We start from the raw sequence: 9112 nt of genomic DNA on the forward strand, positions 1-9112 counted from the left end.
GTTACATGTACATGCATACGTTCACCTAAATTGTCCCAGTCAATGGATGAATTTAATGTGTCAATCAATGGCCACAGCCACACTGTTTTGAATTTCATTCTATATCTATCTGGTATTAAATGGTCAAAACATGTCCAAGAATTTTGTAATATTCCTGGACTTTAACCATGTTAACACATTTACTTTAACAGTTTAATATTATTCATGTTATTCAAAATAAGTGGACCCCTCTTGTAGAAAAAGTTGTTTAAAATATGATGTAACTCTCCTCTTTTTGAGTACAAAATTCTAAGTTTTCAAAGGTTTTGTATAGAAGAACTATACAAATCCTTGGTATTTCTATTTTCTTTTCTACATCAGTAAAATGACCCCTTGTCTGAGGGAGGGTTGTTCTCAACCTGATAATAACAAACACAGGTCAAAATACGGCCTTTTACACAGGGCTTTGATACAGACCAAACAGCAGGCTATAAAGGACCCCAAAATTATTAGCGTACACAATTCGAACAGGAAAACCAACGATCTAATTTATATATCATGTATATCCAAACGGGAAAATACAAATGAACAACATCAACAAACGATAACTGCTGAACGACAGGCACCTCAATCAATCAGGACAGGTGCATAAACATGCAGCGGCTATGGATAGTTTTGTTTTGCCAGCATACAATATAATTGCAGTTGAAGGCAAATCTTTCAGAAGTTCTTTGTACTTTATTCTAACACAACGAACATTTTTTTGATAGGGAATATAAGTAAGGGGGAAAGTAACCAATTTTTTGTTCTTTCCGGTATTCAGTCCGCCGTTATAAATTTATATCGGAGCACTCCCGCTTTGGATAAATAGGTTTCATGCTGAAACAAATTTTCTCACAGATATTTACAAAGTGTGGTGGGGTGCTTTTATGTTTAAAATCGTTATTTACAAGTTAGACTGTTGATTTTAAAAACAAATGTTGATATCTTTTTATAATATTTACAAAAAAAAAAACGGTGCGGGAAATGGACATGATTACATTTCCGGATGCGGGAAGCGGGAATATAAAAAAGATAAAAAATTCTGTTTTGAAAAAAATAGGTGCGGGCGGGTCCGTCGAACAAGGAATCAAATTGGTGTGGCCCAATATCTAAAGATCTTTTGGGTCAACAATTTTTGGAGTGTTCCACAAAGTCCTGAGCATGTTACAATTTTCCAACATATACTTATTTTTCACATTCTAAGCTCGAGTAAGCCGGTCTTCTATTGTGACATGACATTTCAATATAGAAGAATTAGCTTTTCATGACTATAACGATATAAAAGTCGGTACTGGTTAAAAAATTAAACAGACATATTCTTATAAAATAAGCAGTTTTTACTATATTTTATACAATTTTAAGAAAAGGGCGTCTCGATTTTTGTACATGTGTTTTCTTCTTGATCCGTTTGAATTTGCTTAGTAACTTAATTTCAAAAATGCCAATCTTTGCTGCCTACCAATCGATTCCTTTGGATTTTTTCCACAATAGGAATGTTTCAGAGAGGTATACAGCCAGTAAAAAAAATGTTGGTACTCCAGGAGTTTATTCGCATAGCAACATTTTAAATCAATTTTAAAAACTCAGAAGACATTAATGACGTTACGCACGGTGTTCGGTTTAGTAATGGTAACGTTATTCGACAACGTTTTTTCTATTATTTCAACCTACTTCTGTACAAAACGTCAAAGCTTTGCACCTTTTTTAAAAACAGCTGGCATTTTGATGTTTAACTATTTATAAAAAAGGACTATTACCACGACTGATTATATTAGATCATAATCTTAACTTATTGAAATTATATATTTCAAATATTTGTCACTGCCCAAGCATGTAAATTTTTCAAAACGCATATCCTCTATGGTGCTTAGGATTCCGGCGTCATCACATGTATCCAAATCTAGGCATATAAATCGCTTAGAAACAGCCATTACCAAAGCTGTTTTATGCTTCAAGCCGAGTATAAATGTTATCAACCCGCCTTCAACTGTAGTTTTCCAACTGTTGCTTTCAAATTACGATTCGCGAATAATTTCAGGGTCTTTTTATCCGTACTATCAGCATCTCAAATATGTGTCTTTACAAGGAAAAATAATCCTCGTTCGCCGGGGCAATGACAACAACAGCTACTATATAACCTCTGTTTGCTTGATCTGTAATGTTAATTTCATCCTCAGATTTGGGAATGGAAACGGCAGTTTGGAATTATTGATTTTATTTTAAATTAAAAAGTGATCTACATTCCTTGAAATATTTTTCACATGCGTCTGTTTGTCGGATGCGTGGAAATGACTATTAGTGTATATGTTCCGGACCATATCAGTATTTAGACCATACGCGTAGGGTCAACACCATCTGCATGCAGTGGCGGATCCAGAAATTTTCATAAATGGGGGCCCACTGACTGACCTAAGAGGGGGCCCGCTCCAGTCACGCTTCAGTGATTCCCTATATAAGCAACCAATTTTTTTCCCAAAAAGGGGGGGCCGGGCCCCCTGGCCCCCCTAAATCCGCCTATGATCTGCATTTATACATGTACTCATATAGTCCGACCATACGCGTATGGTCTAGGTTATTACCACGATCAACATTGAAAATGTGTAACCAAAATTAAAAGTTTCTATCTAGGAAAATACTTCTATACAAATTAAGACATAAAATTCAAGTAGGTAGCCAGGATATATTCTACAATGAAATCCTTAATATGTCGAGAATAAATTCCTCTGCAAACTATAATCTGTTTTCAAAGGAGAGGTTATAAATTTTTAAAACGAGTGTTAATCAGTCAGAGGCGTAGCCTCCCATGAGGCAATGAATGAGGCAACTGCCTCCCTAAATATTTGACCAGTAAAAATATTAGAAAGCATAAATGTACAATTTGTATTTCGTAGCATTATGGTTACAGATATTCGACTTCTCTAACTTTCATTCTAAACGTAAGACATCCTGAAAAACTAAGTTTAATTTTTTTTAATAAAAGAGTCAACGTCGGTACAAATATACTGTTAGCAAGGGCCATTTTCATAATAAATACCACCTTAACAAGAATTTCTTTAAAACTAAAGTCATAAAGGTGCCGCTTTTCATTGAAACAAATGTGTAACGTTTGGTCGACAGGGTGTATAACACAGAAATCATACAGAGTCTTTTAAAAAATGCGATGAAATTAGTTGTATTTTCCTTTAACCTCAATTTCCTCAATACAAACGGTTATCTTACTGAATAAATAAAGTGTGATGACTGTTGATCACATCTATCTCTTTGAACTTGAAATGATTGATACCAAATATACAGTTAGGCCCGTGTTTTATTTGAAAAAGAAAAAGAAAAACAGTTTAGAACTGGTTTATGACTGAATATGAATGAGCATGTAGGATATTGAATTGAAACTTAAGGATGTACTTAGGTGAGGTTTTGGAATAACTGTCAAATATTCGGACTCCTTGATGTTTTTCCATACGATACAAGGTAAAATAGTTTGCCCCATAACACCTATTTATCTTTTAACATAAGATTTAATAGCTCATAAAAGGTCATTTGACAAAATTTAGGCAGATTCTTGATTTTCTTTCGTTTGATTTGAGACCCAAATATTACAAAGCAAATATAAGGTAAAAGTCCGAGTCAGCCTTTTCCCGCCATATTTTTTAAATGAAATATCTCAAAAAGGAGCTCCATGACCTATCAATATTTTTAGCTTATGTTGATCCTTAACTGCTACTCTTCAAGCTTAAAGTATCAATTTTGAATTTTTGATTTATTTTATTTTACCTTAGATCACCTAAGTACATCCTTAAGTTGGACAAGTAAAGGGATATTTGGGTAGAAAGCAGGTTCAATTTATTGCAAATGCAACGTTAGATGTGTCTGAAGTTTCAATGGGTGATATGAGTGTGATAGAAATAGTGCGTAAGATATCATTGAGCTGAGGGCAAGGTTTTGTGCATGGTCAATGTAAGAAAGGCAATTATAAATCTTGTAGATGTAAATGTGGAAGAATAATTTCAACTCTTGGTGTCACACTTCTCTGTCTTGTAGCAACAAGTAAACATAACATGTTTCTATAATGTATGAAAATGTAGTATTGTATGCACGCTGTAAATCATGTACCTATCGTTGCTTTTGATTATTACTCTTTAAAATAAATAAATAAATAAATAATCTTTATTTCAAGAGGATGATCCCATTAGTTAAAACTAATCTTCCTGAGAGTCCTCAAAATAATAATAACATATTTATAAGTACATACAGTATTATAATGATATATTTACGGAAGCCCTGGAGTGCCACGCAAAAAAAATAATTACATCTTGCGTGTGTTATGTAACTTGTGCGCACAAGATAGAAACTCGTGCGCACAAGTTAGTAACTTGTGCGCGCAAGTTGTAATTATTTTTTTGCGTGGCACTCCAGGGCTTCCGTATATATTATACACAATATACAATTGTATTTGAATAATAATGAAAAAGCAAATTAATTTGCACAATTGATGAAAAATTTGTAATATTTTGTTTTCAAAGATTCGAGTGTATTACTTATTTTTATTTCATTTGGTAAACTGTTCCATATTTGAGAACCTGAATAATTTTTATGTAAATGTTTTCTTTAACTAAAATTTGTTTTTGGTTTTGGAAGATTTAATACTTTTTCATCAGCTGAACGTAAGTTATAATTTTGATTATCAGTAAAATGAAAATTTTCTTTTAAATAGTTAGGAACCATATCATTTAATGATTTAAATACAAGTATTGTCTTTTGGTATTGAATGCGTTTTTCCACATTAAACCAGTGTAAACTAATAAACAATAAACTGGATGATGTCATTATGTCAGCTTCTACTATAACCCTAGCAGATTTCTTTAATAACTTATTAAGTTTATTTATTCCACTTTCATAACAACTTCCCCATATATTGCAACAATCAAACAATGGCAGAATATAAGCATTAAGGTGGTACCTAACACTACAGGGAGATAACTCTGTAAAGTCAGGTAAACGTTTTAATTACCTTGTGTTGTAAAAGGAATATTAGGCTTCTTAATGATCAAAACTGGTGTTTGTCAAATTGATATATAACCAGTGTAATTTTTCTGACAAAACGGTTGGTTCAAAATTTTTTAAATTTTTCATATTTTTATTTAAGGCCCAAAGTAAATACTTTGACAAAATTTTATGAAAATTAAACGAGCCAAATTAATTTTAGTGAAAGTGTTGGGTACCACCTTAAAATAGATAATACGTAAATGCATATTTTCTTATCTTTTGTAATAAATTGATTCTATTTGAAATTGTACATGACATTTTATCTATTTGCTCATTCCAATATAGGTTTTTGTCAATATATAAACCAAGAAGTTTTTCACAATCTACATTTCTCTATTTGTTCATTTGCAATATTGATATCTAAACTGTTTCCAGTTGAACAAAGTTGTGATTCAGTAAATTTCAAATGTATGTTCTGCTTCATTTATTTTCAAATTTTGTACTAGACTTTAGTTACAACTATTTTTAAGCAATATTTTGTACATGTTATAACATATACGATGTACTTTTGTACATGTTATACATTTATTTTTGCATTGTGCAAGTTATAACATGTACAATATTTCTGCACATGTTACAACATATACAAAATCGCAACTTGTGGACGAAATATATATGTATATAGTTAATTTTTTTTTAAATATCCCGACGGTGTGACCGTGTCCTCGACCCATATAAAGAATCGAATATTTGTTTTCCATTTTCTCTTTTTAAATCAGCGCTCTAAACAGAATTTTAATGGGCTAGCTCAAACGGTAACAATCTACAGGAAGACGTGTCGCCCCATGTCATAAAATAATCTAACATCGAAACTTACAATTTAAAGGAGGACGTAACGCCCAACCACACCCTCCCCTTGGACATACAATCCCAACACCGAACACACCTTTCCTTGATATAGTCCAAAATGTAATTTGTTATTCGGAGAATATGAAGTGTTATGATTGACCAGGCAAGGGATCGAAATCGCATCTTTTTGCACCATAGCCTATCAGGTTACTGTGAGATCAATAAAACAACGGCGTAGATATGTTTCGAACTAGCAGCCATGTAGTAACTGATCCGATGTAACTAAATGTATTCATAGAAATAGAAAGTTGACAATTTGAAAGTTGAAACAATCTCTTTTATCGTAGAGTTTTGTTCTCAATCGCCCCTCATTGTAAGATACGAGGCAGACTTAACTGCATCTATTGTATCCTTTATATCAAGTTCAATTGAATAGATGCGTTCAACACAGTCACCTAACTTTGTATTATTTAGTGTGATTTAAAATCTGTTCCATAGTCGAATAGCTAAAATTGTACAAAGCAAAGTAATTGATTGATGGTCGTTCAATTTTCGTTTAGTGGCAAATATCTCATGCATGTTTAAGATGAAAACCAATGAAAAAATATATGAGTAGGCGATGTAACGTGGCCAGATCTTCCGAAATTAAGGACGTGATGCGTAGACTGGAAAAATGTATCTTGGAAAAGGACAGAAACTTGACCTTGCAAATGTTCAACTACGGAGCAAACAACAAGTTGTTGCTAGAATTATTCAACGTGACGAAAGCGTGACACGCTTCCAACATGAGGCATCGGAGATGACTTTCCTATTCCGACCATACGTAGCTACCTATAGAGTCTACTTATACGTAACTTACCGCACGACCGGACTGACGCCCCTCTTTATCATAGGTGCTACTATTTGATGGAATAGGACCAGCTGACCATATTTCTATATCATGTTTGCGCCTGTCCCAAGTGAGGAGCCTCTGACCTTTGTTAGTCTTGTATGTTTTTTTTTTAATTTTAGTTCATTTATATGTTTTTGAGTTTAGTATGACGTCCATTTTCACTGAACTAGTACACATTTGTATTTAGGGGCCAGATGAAGCCCGCCTCCGGGTGCGGGATTTTCTCGTTGTGTTAAAGACCCATTGTGGCCTTCGGCTGTTTCTGCTCTTTGGTCGGATTGTTGTCTCTTTGACATATTCCCCGTTTCCATTCTTAATTTTATTATACTTAGTGCTAAGAGCTAAGAGTGAAAAGTCATCAAAATTAAACCAATCGAATATGCAAATCGTATTACTCCAGAAAAGTGCTTTGAATCCTTTGAATGGTATGTCTACCAGATTTCAACATAAATCATTCACAAGATAAACACATATGTCGCAAATACCCAGTTTTATTAAAACAGTAAGCAGAGAACGAGTTATAGTGATGGAATCTGTTTCTCTAATGATTTTTATCCTTCCTTTTCAAAGATTTGCAGAAAGTTGTGTTCTTTATATATGACGTCATCAGGCACGGTCGCCTTTTTCATGACGTGACAATAGAAATTTCAGAAGAAACCAAGAAAATTTGACGTCATAATTAAATTTCGACCAATCGTTTGCCGAGAACAGACATTTCATTAGTGAGGAGAAATATTTTTCTCACACCGATCAAGAAATGTGAAAATGATAGTACAAAAATTAGAGAAAAATAAATATTCAACAATTTCTGAAATAAATAATCAAATTCTTAAATGGATAAACAAACAAGTAAAAAATATTACCGACAATTATTGCAATAGCTTACCATTTAGAGATAGAAATAATACTTCCGAATTGATTTAAATAAACTCAATTAATGTCAACGAAAATGATATATGATATCTTATTCCATGGTTCTTACATAAAAGCGTTGGTCTGCAGTAGAACTGTTTTGATAATGAACTTATATTCAATTGTAAGACCTAGTCAATTTCAAAGTCGATGTTGTATAGGAAATGCTTACAGATCAATAACTGCCTATAAATTTGATACCTTCTTTATAACCAATCAAATTTGATTTTGACATTAAATTTGTTCGAAAAATTATAAAAATAAGATAAAGATAAGGATAAAAAAAAATAATGTTATTAGAAGAAAATACATGTATAAACATGTTACCAAAAAAATGTTAATATAAGTATCAAAAACAATTAAAATTTTTGACTTGAATCAAACTTCTTACGCCCTTTACATATTTACTGAAATACTTTAGGATACATTTCATTTAATTCTATACATATTGTTATAAATCAACAAATGTAGATTTTGTCTATATCATTATTTAAATAAACTTTTTACATGGAATACATTTGATAATAACCTAGTATTTACACTAGATAAAATTAAATGGAAATACCAACAAAAAATATGTTGGAAACGGATTTTTGGTGAGTTAATTAGTTTGGAAAACAACAAGGTACGTTCAGAAAGCACTTCTAAGGTACTTAAATTTAATTATTCTATTTTAAGTACTTCTATTTAAGCAATAGACTATAGCTTTGAACGTTTGCCTTATGTTTGAAGTTTGACTAGAATTATAGGATATTAAAAAGTCAATATAAAAAATGCATATATCATGTATATATACAGAGGGTCTGGATAGGGGATCATTGATTTTTTATTCTTTTTTTTTTCAGACCATTTTTCTGTATTTTTTATTCATTTTGCCCATTATTCTCTGTTCATATTTTACGCATATTTTACATATTTTTTATTGTTCTGCATTTTTTGTCCATTATTCTTTATTATGTAAACCAAATCAAGACCATCATGCCAGTATTTATATTTATGTATTGTGCAATAAGTGTATTATTTGTGTAATAGGAGAAAGATTTGTAAAAGCAAATTAACTTGTTTCGGAATCCTTAATATTTATTTCAATTGTATCATATCGTTTTGTGATGATTTATCTGAATAAATATTGTTTAAACTCAAATGTGGTGAAGACTGAAGAACCCACCTGTCGAGTTATTTAAAAGTGTGCACTACATTTTTAGGTTATTTCGAATAGACAGAACAAATATTACATTCATGCCTTATAATTCAATACTAAATTAGGAGCTTTTTTGTGGTTGTTGTTGGTAGCTGTTGGCCTTATTTGTTTTTCGTTTGTTGTGTAGCAAAAATCAGTTTTTCTTTTAAATGATTTTACAATTTTGTCTTAACGGAGAGCGAAAAATGGTTATATGTAAGTTATGTATTTGAGACACAAATACGAATTGGTGATGATGATGATTGGTGTCTGTT

At 32.1% G+C, this 9112-nt stretch overlaps 1 protein-coding gene across 2 annotated transcripts in view; it reads right to left on the reverse strand.

The window, feature by feature from the left end:
- LOC143043458 (sialate:O-sulfotransferase 2-like) overlaps positions 1-7733 on the reverse strand; it is a 31400-nt gene extending 23667 nt beyond the window's left edge. For both annotated transcript variants that reach the window (XM_076215748.1, XM_076215747.1), the window contains exon 1: positions 7632-7733. The gene's annotated coding sequence lies outside the window, so the exon portion shown is untranslated. The remainder of the gene's footprint in view (positions 1-7631) is intronic.
- Between the last annotated feature and the right edge of the window lie 1379 nt (positions 7734-9112).

The sequence above is a fragment of the Mytilus galloprovincialis genome, chromosome 8 (assembly GCF_965363235.1).
Source record: "Mytilus galloprovincialis chromosome 8, xbMytGall1.hap1.1, whole genome shotgun sequence".
Taxonomy (NCBI): domain Eukaryota; kingdom Metazoa; phylum Mollusca; class Bivalvia; order Mytilida; family Mytilidae; genus Mytilus; species Mytilus galloprovincialis.